Below are 19070 nucleotides of genomic sequence, written 5' to 3'. Positions count from 1 at the left end.
GCAGCATTTCAAAAGTATTTAGATTTTCTCTCTGACCCCAAAGTTTCTTCCCCCTTCCTCCTTTCACCTAACTCTCACTTTACCCAAATAAAAAAGGCATTTTTTTAATCTGGAGGTGAGGATCTACACCTGGGGTCTTCTGAATCCCAAGCATGCTTCATACTCCTGACTTATGGTCTGCATAAAAATGCACCCCAATTAATACACTCCAACTAAATGTCCAAATGCACCCCAATCTTAAATTCTCATTCTTATCTGATTCCAACACTGGCTTGACAGTCTCATCCAAGTTCCATAGATGGGTTCATCCAAATGTTAAGTCATAATTATCACCACTGTTTTTGGCTTAGCATGTGGCATTATGATCTGAAGACCTTGGCTTATAACTCTTTCCACTATGGAAGAGCAGCCAATGATTCAATGATTAGTGAGTTCACATGTACTACACAAAAATGAGGGTTGTTAGTTTTGGCTTAGCATGTTGCATGAACTCAGTTGTAGCTTTACACAGATCTGTCAACTCTGTTAACAAATTACAACTTAGCAAGGTGTGTGAAACCAATCTCTATGAATGAGGGCTCCCTTGCAAAATCCACTCATCGTGGCACAAAACGTGGAGAGATGCACATGCAAACCACCTAGATAAGCATGTTTATTCCCATACCTGGCAGGAGATGGATGGACCACCAGAATTCTTTCTAGCTGGCTGCACACATCCATTACTGCCAGATGTTAATCTTCCCATGAGTTTGTGGGTAGAAGACAGACTAATTTCCCTGGAGCATTCCCACTGCTTAGAACTAAACATGCAACCAGCTAGAGTAGCATCCTCAGGGTGACTGCCAAGATAAAAGTCACAAAAACTAAGACAGGAACAGTTAAAAAAGAAGAACTGAAGGTAGTATGACTGACTGAGGAATTCTGGGAGTCAAAGACAACACCTCTTAAAGTGGCTGAGCTTGAGAAACTCTGCCCTAAGGAATACCATCAGCTTTCCAGTTTGGTTTTGTTTTTAGAAAATAAATCAGATGCAGCAAGGAAGCCGGCAGATGCCAAGAATGGTGTCCGTGAGCATACTGATGTTTACAACATAATATTCATATCTCTATATTAGATTGATAGGGCCTGCCATCTTATTTGTACTGAATTTGGGAACACTGCCACACCTATTTGGACAGAACATCACCAAGCAATGGCTTTTCTCCCTGTTCAAGGAAGCATGGCTTCATAGAAAATTATTCGCTAAACTGACCTGTTGCAAGATCAGTGACAAACATCCCAAACAGCCATTACAGTTATGCCTGACAGACGCACAGATGGTTGAGATAATAAACCTATCATGGCAAGAGACCCTTTTTCAAGCCTATACACAGGTCCGGAACGGCAGTTCTCCCCACGTTAACATTTCCTTAATGAGAGCGTAATTGTGCACTGAGGTTAGCTGCACTGAAAGACGACAGGCTGAATTGGACAGGATCCCCGTATAATTAATGCTGCTCAAGCAATGGAAGGATGGCCAAAGATGCGATCGATAGGGTAAGGGAGGAAAAGAATTGAACAACTTAGCTGTGGGAAGTTGAGAGAAAGAATATTGGATTGAAGAATGGATTTGATTGAAAAGTGACGTGTTGGTGGAACAGGATTTAATATGAAAAGTAGATTAAGAAGGTCCAGAAATTGGATTGATGAAGTGAGATGGAAGCTGAATGGCATGCAGATTAGCAGAAGATGGTGAGAAATGAACCATCACAGAGGGAGGGAATAAATTCACAAGGAACAAGGAAGACAGGAGTGAAATATTAAGTGGGTTGGAGTTGCAAATACGTCAGAAAAGCCCCAATCCCACAAACAAACACCACTGAGTTTAATACCTTCATGTTCAATCAGTGAGTTTCAAACATTAATTCTTTGGTCTCTATCTGCCCTCTCCATCCAGCAGATTCACCAAAACAGGTTATATCAAACAATACCAAACGAGCCACACAGAACTACTTCCCCCCAACCTCACCACTGTAGAATGTCACCACAAGCCAAACACATCTCAAATACAAGTTGAATCCATCAGTCAAGGAAAGCATGTCAGGTTGGGGTGTCTACAGGGGAGGGCAGCAAGTAATATCACGTGTGTCATGATATCAAAGCACAAACGAGACAAATGATGTGTGTGTCAGGGGTATAATGACAGCATGACACACATGCATTCAGTTTTTGATATCCTCAAACAGGCAACACTCTAAATCACAGACCATTCACAAACCTAATGTTCTCTAAATGTGCATGACTGCAATTCTCGTAGCTGTGTACCTTTAAGGACTCCAGATTAGATATGGTTTAGGTTGGCTACCTTCTCATAACACTCTTGCCTTAGCTACTAAATCGACTCATGTTCTAGCTTTGTGCAATACACTGATAATCAATTAAGCAATCAGCTGGCGTTCAGACAACATGCTAAGCCCCACTCCCAAAAGAAAGTCTAACCAGAATTAAAGCTCATCTATCTTAGCATATTGTATGCATGACTAATGTCTTTAACTTACCCTGTTAAGAGTGCCATGAGAATTTGGCTATAGTGCACGGGATTTCCTAATGAATTTTATTTTGAATCGAAGTTTAGAAATATGGGCAACAAAATGATAGCATGCTCCTGTATGAATGAAACAACACTACTGATAAAAATAATCTTCAGGGGCACCTTTGGAGTCCAGTTCCCAGAATTATTAGAGAGAAACCCTAATAGTTAAACTGCTAGAAAGTTTTATATTTGTATTTATAGCTTAGAAACATACCCTTAGATCAGTGTTTCTCCAGCTTGTCAACTTTAAGATGTATGGATTTCAACTCCCAGAATTCCCCAGCCAGCATGCTGAGGAATTCTGGGAGTTGAAGTCCATACATCTTAAAGTTGACAAGCTGGAGAAACACTGCCTTAGAGAAACAAATAATGTGTGTGTCCGTCCATCCAGAACTGACACTCAGGATCCCATTATGAATAAACAGAACATGAGGATACCCAGTCTGGATATTCAGACTGTGCTTAACCATGATTTAATTAATCATGGTTTGCCGACAAAACAAGTGGCTGCTTTCACATCTTGCACTAAGCCAACTCACCGAAAAGCACATGACAGAGCCATGAAAGGAGAAAGGATACTTTTTCTTTCCAGCTTAGGTACAATGAAAGCCAGTTCAAAATCTCTGGCTCTTTACATGGACAGTTATGTGTGCACCTCAATCAGCGTACAGTATGTGACACCTCTGCTCTGTGAGTCGCATTGGTAGCTCGTATGCTTCCTGGTTCAATGCAAGGTGTTGGTAGTAATATAAAGCTCTTCATGGCATGGGACCAGGTTATTTGAGGTGCCACCTCTCCTCAATTGTGTCTACCTGCCCATCAGATCCAGTAGGAAGGACATGCTATGGGTCCCACCCTTTAGAGAGTGCCATCTGGTGGACCCAGGAAGAGAGCCTTTTCTCCCATGGGATCTGCTCCTTGAAACATCATCTCCCCAGAGATCAGACTAGTCCCAACCACGCTGGACTTTGGTACGTCCAAAGTAAGACTTGGAAGATGTGGCTGTCATTGGGCATGGGGGTGGGAATGTAGGGCAAAGCCCATGAGATAGTTGTGTTGATGTTAGATATTCATTTATAATTTTACCCCAGCTGTCAATTATGTATTGATCATGTTGTTGTTTAGTTGTATTTTTACATTGCTGTTAGCCACCTAGATTATGAGAGGGCCATATAAATTGAAATAAATATTTGTTTTTTGCAGGTCTGGAAAAAACAGACTAGAAACTGTAAACTTTAGTGCAGCACTGAGCCAAAATATGATTTATCTGACTTTGGCTTAGCCTGCTGCAGTGCATAAACCAACCAGCTTATGGTTGTGTTGTGAACTCAGAGATTGGCTTCATGAATTGGAGAACTCAGCCAAGAAACCTGTAGCAGAGTCCAACACCTAGAATTAAACCTGCACACATCAGAGTGAATAAACAGCAATGCAATTTATCTTAATGGACCAACGTAAAATTCCATGAAATACACTTTTTAAAAAATGAAGGGTTAATGTGCTAATGTGAAATCAAATCAATAAAAACATTTGAGATGAATAGAAATCTAAATCTTATTTTTTGAAGACATTTTGTCACCTTCCAAATCTCGGTATGCACATCAGAGCAACCGAGTATCTTGCATTTTTCTATTATGCCTCGAAAATTAGCACCTCACTCCATTTTACAAGGTCAAACAAAACAGCCATCATTCTCATTCAAGTTAATCCCAACCTACCTCTGTATGCGTTATGCCCTCTGCTCTTACTAGATTTAATCAGCGCAAGAGCCTTCGTTCGGCACAGCACAACATTATCACTCTGTTCAGCAGAAAGCTCCCAAACCTGAACTGCCTGAAAATGAATGCAAGTAGCAAAGTTCACCTTTATGCCTTACCAGTGGGACCTCTCCTTTCAGACTGCAACTGCCTTGAGTGGGGGAGAGGAGATGGCCCTCTCCAGCAGCTTGGCTTCCATTCAAAGCACTGGAAGCCTCCATCTTTTCTTTGGTATTTTTAGTAACCATTTGCATTCATCAAATCAATAGCTTTTTGAGCTTTTTCGCTAAAGAAAAACAAATTGTAGTGAGATGTTCAAGGGCTGGGGGCAGGAAGGTTGCACATTCCTCAGTTAGGAGGGTTAAGTTGAGAAGGAGGGGAGCTCTGTTTTTCACTGCGTCTGAAGTCTCTCTGTCAGCCTGCAGCCTTACTGGCTTCTAATATTTTCATTCAGTTCCAAAGACAGACATAATGAAGGAACACCTTCCATGGAGCTTCTTCAGAGTAAGAAGTGGGACCGCCAGGGAGAAAGCAAATGGATGAAGAGATCTTTAACACTCCAGCATATCATAATAACCCATACATCTAATCATCTACCAAAAGAAATATGGGGGGGAAACATCTAAATTATGAGACAGAAGAACGAAAGCTTGTTTCACGGGAGAAGGAAACTTGAGAAATTGGAGGACAGATCTGAGCAGAGTGTTAGTTCAAAATGTCATTATATCTGTAAATCCTCAATTCATTCAAACTTTCCCACTTTCACAAAAGACTTCATCCTTTCTCCTTTACAGACCCATTTAAATGGAACTGCCACTCAGAACACCAGTCAAGTACCAACTTCCTTACTTCCCTGCCATTTCTCCTGAAAACTCCTTCTTTCCGCAAAGTCCCTATTTTGTAATTCCTAGTTCGCATACCTAATTGTAATTCAGTTTAAACATCAGTAATTTATATTAATAGAAGGAAGGAATACCTAGCTGTCTTGCTCCTGTGTTGAATTTTGGACTGTAAGATGAACACAAACAATAGTTTTTCTTGGGCTCTATATGTATACTGATGGTTCTGTATAAACAAATACATACTTTCAGTGGGACTTAATTCCAAGTAATTTTTCTCCAAGGAATTGCAGCCTTAATTATCTAAAGCTAAGGAAGAGGCTGTGTATACAAACGCATTAAGCCATGGCTTGCTTAATCATGGTTTACTGACTAAACCACAAGTTTTACAAATTAACCTATTCACAAAAATGAATATTCTGGTCATAGTGTATACCTTACATATTTGGGAGAAGCCAGAGCTGCATTCTGAGCAAATGTTTAAGGGTGAAGTAGACATTCTGGAATTTAATTCTCATCAGTCTCAGAGAGCATTCCCAATAATCCCATGTTATGGGAGTTGTGGTCCAAAACATATAGAGGACACTATGGACAATAGCCCATTCACCTTTGAGATTCACAAAATGATTCTAAATCCAGATCAGGCTGGACATCACACATCATATAAAGCCATAGTTTGTTTTAACCACAATGGAATAAACAAATGGTTGAGTTTACACATTATGCTAACCTCAACCCATGGTTCAGAAACCAAAATGGACAATTCACACCCTGATCTAGATGCTAATCAAGCTGTCTAGATGCACACAGCAAACATTAAGCTACACGTTGGACAAGCACATTTTAATTTGGTATCTTGTGCAGATCCAGTTTATATCATCTGAACTGCCTTGCAGGATTATGATGAGGATAAAGCTGGTGGGTGAGAGAGGTCACATGCACTACCCTAAGCTCCTGGAAGCAATCAAAAAGCAATAACAGAAATAATTTAATTTCTGGCATTCTATACTTCTTTTTGGTCCCTTGCCACCACAATAAGTCATATATTAGCCTTCCCTAGTTTCTCATCCTTCTTACCCACTGGATTACGCAACACATCTGCAGGTTGCCAGGTTGGAAAAGGCTAGGCACTGTCATTTAATACATCTCAATCAAAACAAGAAAGTAAAGATTGCTTTTCTTTATATTGAACAAACTACTTAAACCCAGATGCTTGTATTTCAATAAAAATGAAAATTAGCTATATAAATAGCAAATCTCAGTGAGTTTCAAATCCTGTGAGTGTACAATGGCATCTTTACCACCAAATGTCCTTTCATGTGTATCATTTTGTAAGTGATAACGTGCATGAGACAGAAGCTTCTGACAAAGCCAGAATGGTATCATGACCAAATCCTTTAAGATTGGCAATTTGTACCTGCCAATCTTCCATACTTACTAGATAACAAAAAACAATTCTGGTTCTTTTCTTCAACCAAGAACAAATTCAATACGTGATTGGCAGAAACCCTTTTCCAGTTAAACACATTAAACCAGATACAGAAGCAATATTAGTTTCCAAATGGATTGCACAGAAGGATATCCAAGCTCCTCTATCCTTTGGTTATGACAACTAAAAACTCCCAAACATTAGGCTGAGATTATACCCATTAAACCATACCATGTTTGGGCTGGTTTCAGATTAACGTGTGTGAACACATACCGTGATTGTTAAAATATGGATTATTTCTTTTCTTAAAAATGAGTAATTTCCCCTTCACTTTAGAAGGTCAAGATGGTGTATGTTGTAGTCTGTCTTCTAATGTGACCCTCACAACAATTTTATGAAAATAGTTTGTGGGGAGCAATGACAGGTCCAAAATCACTCAAGGAGCTTCTTTGACCAACACCCTAAACGTTACACTGCTCATTTGGTCTGGATTTGGGATTAGCTTTGAGCATATTGACCTCAGCTACGGTAGCTTGCAAACCATAGTCTTTCACTTTCTGTGTGAATCAAGCTACTATGGCTTCTTTAACAACCACTCTTAATTTTTGAAAAGTGGCTTACCATGATACATGAATCCAACAATACTAAGTAGTTCCACTAAGTAGTTCCAGGTCCAGATTGGGCCTGCTGATTCCCATATATTCAGAATATATGGATCATCAAACAAATCAACCAAGAGTTCTCACTCAAGGCTCAAATGACCAGGCTCAAATTATCCCTCTTCAGACACATTATGCAAAGATCTAGTTCTCTGGAAAAGGCTGTAATGCTGGGAAAGGTGGAAGGAAAGAGAAGAAGAGGATGACCAGCAGCAAGGGGGATGGACTCAGTTATAGCAGTGATGGGGGCACCACTGGAAGTCCTGAAGGCCACATTAGGGCAGATCGTCATGGAGAAAATCTGTCTATGTGATCGCTAGAAGTAAAAAACAACTTGATGGCACATAAACAATCGATTATATACTCTGCTTTCCTTCAGGAGCTCAAGCTGGCATACACAGTATTCGCTATTTTTCCCCAGAACAGCATTTTACCCCTGTGAGATAAAGTAGGTTGGATTGATAACACCCCTCTATGTTGTAGAAGTAGGGGAGAGGAAGAAAACATCTCCATTCTTCCCACAACACACATAATATCAGAGGTCCCACTGAGTTCTACTTTATTGCCTTATAAAAAGTATGCAAGATTGCAGCCTTAGAGTGCTATTCTACATAGGTCTCTCAGAAGCAAGGTAAATTTATATTGCAAGATTATTAATATTTTTCCTTAAAGTAAAGGAAGCATCAAAGTCCCTTGGCAAGATGTACATTAAAAAAATACACACTTTTTAAAAATCTAATAACATAAGCATTAAGTATCATTTCTGTTCCTTCCAAATTCCTAATCTTTTTTCAGTGCAACTAACCCACTTCTGCATAACAAAAAAAAAACAAAAAAATCACACAGAATGTTTGGGAAACAGCTTTGTTGACTGAAATTGGGTCTGAAAATTAAAGAGCAAACAGGAGTAAAGCTAGACACAATCCATTTTGCGTTTACAGCTGGAATCTGGAATACAAAAACTATGTAAGGAGCACAAAGGACTAGTCAGGGGGTGCAGTCAAAGATATTTATGTCCCACTTTCTCTTCTAATCAAAACCCACTTGAAAAAAAAAATCTATGTTGGTGTAACATTTAAACAGGATGAATGCATGCCCCAGCCAGACAGCAAGGAGGAGAAGGAGGAGGAGAAAATCAATAGCAAATCAGACAAAGTCTGCACTTTTAAATAAAAAGAGCACTACAAAAGGAGAAAGAGTTGGGATAACAGCTGTCCAGATGTACAGGTTTTCTAACTAGCATTCCTGTTTTAAGCCTTAGGGAACCACCAGAACAGAAGTTCACCGCTACCTTAAAATACTGTGGGTTTTAACTTTGGTTAGGACAAACCACAGTGGCCTGGTTCACACCTCATCCTGAGTGGTAAACCATGGCTTACAAACCACAATACACCCAAACACTTAAAGTTAGCATAGCATATGAACCCAGCCACAGGTCCTTCAACTGAATCCAGCTACATTTTGTGGACAGTGCTCATAACACATAGTAAGGTGTCATCCTTGCGTTGCACAACATACTCACTCTTGCCAAGGCATAATGGGTATATTCAAGCAATGTATTTATAAGCCAATTCAGTCTGGGGTTCAAGTGTGTCACATAAACTTAGATAATGTGGTTTGCTTGATTAGGCTAAGCAGGTTTTCCAAACTCAGCCACTTTATTTTGCAGACCATGGTTTGTTGTTGTTTTTTAAGCATGTAAAACAACCCGAGCCAATTGTTTTATTCAGCAAACCCCAGTTAAGCAAGCGACAGGTTAACAGGTCGTGTGAACCCAGCCAAGCTGTATGTGTGGGTGAGAAAAGGGGAGGAATAATTCCTACAACAGTAAACAAAAGTGTATAAAACATTGTTTTGCCAAACAGACTTCTAATTCCCATGTTATCCCTTTGCTTCATTTTGAAAGGCTTCTATCTGCCTCCTTCCCTTTTCAACCCTTTCTTTTAAAAAGTGAATAGATCACTTGCTGGAAATGCCCACAGGAGGGATTTTACTCTCCAAAATCCAACTGGACAGTTAAAGATGTTCATAAAACGTCTCTCTCTCGGGATACGAGGCGCCACAGAATTCTCCCATCTCCGTAGACTCTCTGAACATCAGCAGTTCCATCCAGAGCTGCCAAACTCTTTTATATATTCCTGTGCAAATATATTATTGGACAGGATGAATAGATAGAAAGTCCAGTGAGATCCCCAGCCAGGATCTCTGGATGCTGTTTGGCATTTCCACTTGCAACAGCTTTCATTTCACAAATGAAAAACTCCAAACGTCCTTCTGAGCCTGGAAGCAGACAAAATCGGGTGGAGATGAAGTCACCCGCATGGGAGTCTTGTCCACGGGTGTTCAATCAGTCACGCCCTATTTGGAACAAGCACGTGATTGATTCTGTCTGAATTAAGAATCCATCAAGCTCTCTCTCTAGCTGGGGGGCACCCAGAGAAAGACCCCACTTTCCTATGGTCGGGGAGGAGAGAAAATGTGAGAAGTGGCAAGAAGAGAAGTGGGGAGGAAGAGGAGAAGGGGCTGGAAGAATTCTTCAGCCTCTCCACCAAGAACTGGGGAGTCCCCAGCTGCGAGAATAATTGGAAAGTGAAAACATCTTTAAATGAATGGCGAGGAAGGAAGCACCAAGCGCAGAAGATTTATGGCACGGAGCAAACAAACATGGGAGCTGTGTTTACTACTCAGAGTAATGGGGTAGAAGCAAAGAGGTTGTTGTCTGCCATCCGAGAGGCCAGAGCAATGGTACATGAACAGCTGTAGTTTGTAAAATCCATCAAACCATCTCCAGAGGGGAGCGGAGGGGTGGGGGCACATCAGAAACGTTTCCCACCTTTCATTTTCAGCTCAAATAAGTTGGAACAGTTTACGCGGAGATGCTGGCTGGCCTGCCGGGCCCCCAGGTGTTATCCCGGCTCAGCTCTGTGCACAGAGACACCCCGAGACGCCCCTTCCTCTCCAGATGCGCAAATCATGGCTGGCTTTGACAAAGTCTGGGAGGACATAAAACATCTCCGCGCCGCTCTCCCGACCTCCCGGCCAGAGCATTTATCACGACTGAAAGGAAGAAGAGAAGCCGCGGAGAAACGCACGCACCCGCCGCAACACAAAACCTCGGCCGGGAAATGGGAAGGGAAGGGCAGGGAAGGAAGGGGAGAGGGGCCCTTCCCAGGCACGCCGGCTCCCCCCGGCGGGGCGCTCCCCAAAGGCGCTGAGCTGCAAGCGCCCCCGGCCAGCCCGCGGCTGGGAGCGATGGGCCCTGTAGTCCAAGGCGCCCGGCTAAAGCCGCGGGAACAAGGGCACCGCTTTTGTTTCCAAGTGAGGGTTCGACCTCCCGGGGCTCCCCTGGAAGGAAGCCCGCGCTGGACTCGAGGGGCTTTCCCCGGGGAGGCGCAGCAGGCGGGCTGGACGCCCGGGAGAGCGGCGCGGCTTCTCCGGGTCGGGCGCCTCCGCTCTCGCTTCGCCTCCCTCCCGCCGGCCCTGCCCGCCCGGCTTTTTGAGAAAGGACCCAAAGTCGCTCAGCCGAGATGGGCAGCCTCCCCACGTCAGCGAAAACCCGGGTACCGCCAAGGCGCTGGTCCTGCCCCGCCTCTTCGGAGCCCCCGGCCCGCCAGCCACACCCACAGCGCGCGAGCTTACCGGTCGGGCATCCGCCTGGCAGCCCCGACGGCGCTGGGGAGGAAACAGCCGGAGCCCGCGTCGCGGCGCAGCCCGGCTTCGCTGGCCCGGCCGCTGGAGCGGGCGGTCGGGCTCGCTCGCTCCCTCCGGCGCCGCTCGGCTTTTTCGCCCGCTTTCTCCGCGGCTGTTCCCGGCGGCTGCAAAGCGGCTCTCTGCCAGCCAAACTCCCCTCGCGGCTTCACTTCGGCCGCTCCCACCTCCTCGGCCCTCCCCCAGCCATTTGCGGCAAGCTGCCTGGCTGCTTCTGGCGAGGCAGGCGCCCCTTTCTCCGCATGCGCTCTCCCGAGATCTCTCTCTCTCTCTCTCTCTCTCTCTCTGTCAATCTCTCTCAATCTCCCCCCCCCCCCCCCGCCCCGGTTGCGAGAGTTAGGCGGACTTAAAGGCCCCTCGACGGCGGACGGCTTGGGGTCACCCCGCGAGGAGAGGCGAGCTTCCTTCTGCCTGGGTCCCGTCTGGTGGCTGAGGAAGAGATGTGGAAGTTTCGGAAGGAAGGTGATGTGGTCTTCCAGCCCCGTCTTGGTTAGATGGCAGAAGAGTTAGGCGCGCCAAAACCAAAGGAGGACGCGATGGGTGGTGTCCCTCCTGGGGCTGAGCCATGGTCTTGAGCCCTGGGCTTTCTCAACCAGGCCATCTATCTCCTCCACCTAACATGGTCAGTAAGCCCTGGAGTCTTTATTTTCCAGCTGGGTCTGAAATCACCACCTTGGAAGACCAAGGATAGATAAAGGCAGACCAGGGCTGTGCCTTTGAGGTGTCTTGACTGCAACTGGTTCAATCCTTGTTTAAAACTGAGCACAAGAATATAAGTGTCTAGGTGGGAACAAATATACTTTCTGGATTGTACGTTCAATAGCACAAGTTGCCCAGTGAAATCAAATTCACTGCTGACTGTGGATTAAAGCAGTGGTTCCCAAGATGGGCCATATGGTCCCAGGTGGGGGGCATGCCTTATTTCTAGGGGGCCACCCAAAATCTTCAGATCTCATTCTCTGTGCTAATTTCATTAGCATAAATATTGAACACGACTACAGTTCACAATACACATCTCAACAGCAACTATGGTGGGGGTTTCAGAGGCAAATGAGGTTCAGAAGGGGCCATGAGCTAAAAAAAGAAAAAAGGTTGAGAATCCCTGGATCAAAACATGTCCATTTTTCCTGAAGTGGGTTGTGTGTCTGACGTTTCTGGCTGAATGATATGGAAGAATTTGTAATCTGGTCATAGCAGATAGGGTTATTATTTATGTTCTTTATGATCCATTGAAATCCTGTCCTTTGACATAATAGACCTGCAAGCAGAGTCCTATGCATGCTTACTCAGAAGAAACAGTAAGTCAGGGTTCACACTAGTCAAGCCATAAATCATGGTTTTCAGACTACAGTGGCCAGGTACTCTCAGGATGGTAATCCCCAATGTTGTCCAAACTTGGCCACTTTAAGATGAGTGGACTTCAACTCCCAGAATTCTGGGAGTTGAAGTCCACTCATCTTAAAGTGGCCAAGTTTGGACAACACTGGTAATCCCAAAGCAAACCACATTTTGGATTAAGAGAACATGTGAATCCAGCTAGAAAACAGTCCAAAGTCATGTAATGGCATTCTCCACTTACTTCTGATACCTATCAGAGGACCTTTATTGCAAATGCTGGGGCTGATCCTCCTACCTTCCAAGCAGATTCTCCATTAGTGAAATACCTTTTGCCCCTCAGTGTCTCTGTTTCTCTATCATCTAAGGAGCTCATCTCAAGACAGGAATGAAGAATCTGTGGCTCTCCACCCATTAATTTGGACTTTTAGCAGCCCCAACACCTCCCTTCAGACTTTTTTTTTCTTGCTCACATGCCTACATACATGTAAAACCCTATTCTGCAAACTACAGTGGCTGGGTTAACATATAGGGCAAAGCTTCATGCGTTAAGAATGAAAATCCTCATTTCCTTCTCAAGAAACTGTAGGCACCTGGACCCAAGTTAAAGAAACCCAACTTACTCCCAGCAGACCACCTCTTTCATGAAATCATCCCATTTTTGGACTTCACCCTCAAACTCTCTATCCCCTTCTGTCGGTATGTTGGAGGAAAGGGTTCCCAATAATTATTTCCAATTCCATTCTGTCCTTATCTTTTGGATCTAGAGACCAGTTGTCTTTCCAATCTCTCTGCCTTGAATTTCTTTCTCTCTCTCTTTTTTAATCCTGGCCTTTGTTCTTTGTTGGATATGTGCTTGTCTGCTCTGTAATCTTCTGTTTCCTGAGTTTTCCCTCTCCTACTGTTTATTTTCCATGCCTTCCTCTTGTTGCTGGTGCTTTTTTAAAAAAATCTTTACAGTTCCCCTGAGGCTCCTTCCCTGCCTTTATCTCTTTCTCCCCTCAGTCCTCCGTGTCTCCTTTGCCCTCACAGTAATGCAATCCAAATCACTCTGCTTTTTATTCATCTGAGACTTAAGGACACCATCCATAATCAGGGTGTCCTGAGTGGCTGACTCGGTCCCCATCTCAGGGAATTCAACAGCCTCTCTGACTCCAAACAGTCCCCTGCCCCCTTCATCACAATTCCCAGCTGACACTGCAAATGCTGTTCAGTGATCAATAAAGGTTCGCCATAGCTGTGGAGGGAGGTGGGGATACGAAGCTGAGATCTTTTCCTCTTCAAAAAAATGAACTACGTTCCTTCCTCTGTTCTCTGTGACAATTTCCTTCTTTGTTCAGCTTGAATTTGAGGGGGGGTCCCCTCTTTTTCCCTGAAGGGAAATTGAGGAGGATAGCAATTTGCGTGTGCACACGCACATACACATACACACGCACACAAAGATACCACACAAAAACATTTAATGCAAAACATAAAAGCATTTGGGATTCAGTGGTTCGTAGTGCCTGCTATCAAAAATCCAGATATGGATTCAGTAGCATCAGGTGATAAAGTCTGGAAGTAAATAAGTTTTTGGTAAGAAGGAAATGGAGATAGAAAAGGGGCTTAGTTTCTAGGTTATAGCAAAAGGAGTAATGAAAGGGCTAAGTGGAAATGGGAAGGTGATAGCGCTGAATTCCAAAGGATGTTCTTTGATATGCTCAGCATTATACTACAAGAAGAAATAGGGAGGAAAGAAATAAAGAAATTGCATTTTCAAAAGTGCTTACTTGGGAAAAGTCTATCTTAATAACCAGAGCTTCAGGTAGCATCATCACAAATAGCCTAGAATCTCAGTGAAGGGTTAAAACCCACCACTCTAAATAACACTAGGAGAACTTTGTTTGACATGTTAATCTAATAAAGGTGTTGCCTCAATGAGTTTTGGAATATTGTCATGAGTAACATCGCTATTATTGTTTTTAAGCGTAAAAAAAAGGCATTAGATGTTCAGTTTTTGCAAAACTTAACTTGGGGAAACAAATGGTTGGCTTCACATAGTATGCTAAGCCAAAATGTAGTTTGCTTAATTGTGATTTAGCAAATTGCACTTTCCCCAGCCAACCTGACTGGGGTAACGACTCATGGTTAATGGGAACTGGAGTTAGTGGAATATTTATGCCCTCACAAAAACCAATTACTGATTTACGAAGAAACCCACTCTGGGAGCTGTCCCAGGTCCTGCAGAAATGCCTTCTCTTCTGAGCTCTGAGAACTTGACATCTGTTGCCTGGATCTGCTGAGGCAGAGGAAGCTTGTCAAATAAACCCCACTTCTAGCTTCGCCCAATGCCCTCTGGACCAGGCATGACTAAGAGTTCTTCTGAGTCCCATAGCCCAATTCTGAGTAGGGTGTTTTGGTTTTGCTCAAATAAGATATCGGATGAATTGGAAGCTAGAAATATTTTGAGAAGGGACTAGGAGAGTTTTGTGGGAACTCTGTATTTCTGCGATGAATTTAAGCCAAGATGCTTGAAATCATTTGCTAAATGCAAAAGCTAAGGTTAAGTAGTCACTTTCTTGGACTGTCATTATGGGTGAAGCCATTGGTGCTTACGAATGTTTTGTATGTTAAGGTTTGAAATGGAGTAATTGCTTTGTGTATAATTAGTATTGGCTTCTGGTAACTGTTCAGTCCTCAAATCCAATAAGCAAGGCCTCATGTAACTAAAATAATAACAGAAGAACTGCAGGGGGGGAAATGCAGTCTGCAGTGCTCATCATAGAACAGGCCATTCAATTCCCTTTTCTGGTTAGCATCCCCTACACACACACACACACACACACACACACACACCAGCATTGTGGGACAACTGAGCATGCTCCATTTTACTAGGATGCATTTGAGGTTCTTTCATGCTTACCTGGAATTAATCAGTGACTTCATTACAACGTCTTTTGGTAGCCCAAGATAGTAAGTTGTGATAAAACAGCAGGTTCATTGTGCTTCCAAATGTTCTCTATTTGGGCATGCGATGGAACAATATAGCAGGACTGCTTCTGCCCAAATAAAACACCTAATATTCTATTATGCCACATTGTTACAAATATAATTTAGGCCGTAATAGATAAGAAAGAGAGTATAAAATGGTAGAGCAAAGGCTCTTTTGTATTCGGGATGTTAATTCTTTTGAAAAGAACAAGCAACAATGAAACTCTGTTTTAAAATTCACTACCCTGTAATAAATTTAAAGCTGTAAAGGCTGAAACATTCCACCTATTTTGTGGTTCTTTCACCTTTTGATGAAGTAACTGGCTTGATAGGAAGTTCATTATAAAAGCCACAAATGTGCAAAGCCGTCCTGGGAGATCCTTCATGTGTTTCCATGAAGGCCAAGATACTTACAAGTAGTCTACCACCCATCCATTAAAGGTAGACAATCTGGTAACTGATAAAGCAGATACCAAGTCAAATTCAATTTTCCTTTGCAGATAAACTGAAAAGCATTAATGTGATAATATGGAGAAGCTAAGAATATCTTTGTAAAGCAGGGTGGCCTATAGGTTGGTTTAGTGTGATGGCTGTAATTGAAAAGCCAAGCCAAATATGAGCAGGCATTGATCCATGTAATTTAAATAAAGCCATAAAACAAGATCTGGTGTCTGGTGTGCATATGTATGCAGACACATGCATGCAGACACACACAACCCTACGCTTTGAATTGGAAATACTTTTTCTCTTATACTGTCAGATATAAGAGAACTTAGGGAAATAAATATAAGCCACTTAAACTGAGAACTTTCCAAATGGGAAATCATCATGAGTATATAGATTCTGTGATATTCCTGTCAACTTTAGGATCCCAGAGTTCTCTGGAATGGGATTGGATCTAAGAGAGCCTTAGAAATTATGGACTTTTTTCATTCATCAAACAGTTTTCCAGGATTGGACTCATATAGGATAGCATCTTTCATTTCCTCTGATTGGTCTTGGGTTTTTTTTAATGATACTTCCTAAGGCTTTGGGGAGAAGAGGGGGAGCAACATTTGTTAATTATTGGGTACATGATGAATTCTCATTTTGGGCAGTACCACTAGATGTGGAGAGCCAGGTTGATGTAGTGGGGAAGGCACCAGGTTAGAAACCAGGAGTCTGTGAGTTGTTGTCCTGCTTAGGCACAAAGCCAGCTGGGTGGCCTTGAGCCAGTCACTTTCTCTCAGCCCTAGGAAGGAGGCAATGGCAAACCACCTCTGAAAAACCTTGCCAAAAAAACTGCAGGGACTTGTCCAGGAAGTCTCTGAGAATCAGTAACAATTGAATGGATTAAAAAAAAAAACTACATGCTACTAGAGATATTCTCAGGTGGCAGAAACTTCAAATCTGGGTTTAGCAGACATCTCATACCCCCAAGAACCATCTTATGGGTGTGGCCTGGGAGTCCATGGCTGATCACCCAAAATTTGATGATACATTAAATCTAAATCTTGGAGGATTTCTGTGATCAAAATCCAGGACAACACTTCTCCTCCTCCTCCTTCCCTTCTGCCCTTCTATTGTATGTATGTATGTATATACATAGATTATTTGCTGGAGCTGACAACACTTAAAACTACAGAAGTTTAACTCATTTAATGGAAAAAGAAAAATGAGACTAAAACAGATATAAAAAAGGAAAGAAAAAAAACCAAAAACAACCAGAAACTTTAAATAACATAAAGTAACAGTTACATTGCTGTGGAATGGGTACCTTCCTAAGTGGAGATGGTTCTGATTATGGTAGTACATAAATATAACAAATAATAAATAACTGGGAAGATGTTAAGTAATCAGTAAAGAGCCAACAGAAGTGGTATCAACCTAGGCTTTCAAAACAGGGAATTCCACACTTTATGCAAAGCCTTTGATTTTATTTCCACCAACCATGTCTTGCTCCACATGTGGCTGGTGTGAAGATGGCCACCAAGGGATCCTGGAACTAAGTCCTTCAAGGCATTTAAGGTCAGCGCTAGTAACCAGAGCGGCCCGTAGTCTTGTCTATCAGCACGCAACAACTTTCTTGCTGTTGCGTTCTGGAACCCTTGTAGTTCCAACGCCTTTTCAAAGATAGTCCCAAGGGCGGTCCAAAATCAGATAAGATTTATTCATTCTCATATGAGGTGGTTATGAGACTTGGCAGTCTCATCTGTCTCCCAACCTCTCTCCACCGAAGAGGGGGTTTGGGCCTGAAAAAGTCTTTATTTTTTTAAATAATACATTTTATACATAGAGAGAAGAATGGAGCCAATCAGCCAAGAAGCACTTAGGTGCTTGCGTGGAGATTTGAGATGGCAGCAGAATTTCAGAAAGGGGATATATTTCATCAGGTTTGGCAGGATCGCAATAATTACTAGGGTAAGTGCTGTATGGTATGGCACTCCAGGGATCTTAAAGGTCCCTGCCTGGTTTAATAGAAGCCCTGCTTAGAAATTATGTCTCCCCCAGACTCTTTTAAAATGGCATTGCATTCCAAAACATAATGGCTGCTGAATCTTCATCAACATTCCCCAACATATGTCAGTCCTAACACTGTTTGTGTGAGATCACAACCATTGCAAATTGACTGACGCATTTACCACCCTTACATTTCATGCCACCCAGCTTGATATAGCTGACTCCCTTCATGTAACTACTTCATCCCAAAAAGGTTAACTTGTTTATTGTGACATATATGTGCATTAAGTACAGATGAATCTGTGAGTTTTGGTTTCTCTCACTTGTTCACGTTTCCAGCCTTTAGTTTGTCCTGGTTTTGCATTAACTTGACTTTAAAAACTATTTACATAATAATTCTTATGTATGCTTTAGGAGATTTCACCTAATATATGCCATTTGATGTGCTGATCTACTACACGTATGCCTTTTTACACATTGTTTCCTAATGCCATTGGACAACTGTATCTGGATACTAATGTGCATTTCTGTACATTCTTTTTATTCATACCTGTATTTCTGTTGCATCTTCCACTAGTATAAATATTGGTCCACACCATTTTTGTTTGTTAAATCAGGAGAGTTGCATGCAAATTGGAAATGTGACTTTCAAAAGTAAACTGAGTTTCAGTTTGTACTGGTTTGAATGTATGATTAGGACAATTTCATTAAAATGTAAATCCAATAATTCTTCTTCTTACTGTGAATGGGCCCAATCTCATCGGCTGCTTTTGTCTGGTTGCTAGTTTGTTTCTCTCTCTCTCTCTCTCTCTCTCTCCCTCTCTCCCTCTCTCCATCTCTCTCTCTTATGGGGATTGTATGAATGGCATGACTTTTTGGGCTTTAAAAATAGGATCTGGTTGTCCTGTTCAGTTCTGGCCATGAAATTCCCTGCAAAGCTGTGGATGAACCACTCCTGTACAATGTGTTTCACAGACATTAAAGGTGAGTCATGGCGTACATCAAGTAGTCCTTGGCTTTAGAATTTCTTGCTGCATTATTAGAAATGTTGAAACTGTTAAGAGATCACAGTAAGGAAGGAAAAAAGAATCGTGATATATTCAAATGGATATTACCGTTTAGAGATAAACCAGGAACTTCAATTTCTAATCTCATTTTGTTAATGTCTGAGTAGTATCCTGCCTGGTGACTCTGTAAACTGGAGCAAATCAGATTTGATGCTACCGGGTCTCAGTAATCATTTCTAGGGTTGTGTTTTGAATTTTTTTTTCCCTTTAAAAATTAACTTGATATAAAAAGTCCTGGGAAGCTTTCTCAACTGCTAAATTTGAATATATCTCCTATTTTGTCCTAAATGAAAGA

This window comes from Python bivittatus, unplaced genomic scaffold, assembly GCF_059951505.1.
Source record: "Python bivittatus isolate LINGU-HERP-01145 unplaced genomic scaffold, Pbiv_v1 ctg000530_np1212, whole genome shotgun sequence".
Classification (NCBI taxonomy): Eukaryota; Metazoa; Chordata; class Lepidosauria; order Squamata; family Pythonidae; genus Python; species Python bivittatus.
The sequence above is the reverse complement of the archived record's forward strand: the minus strand, read 5'-3'. Positions refer to the sequence as shown.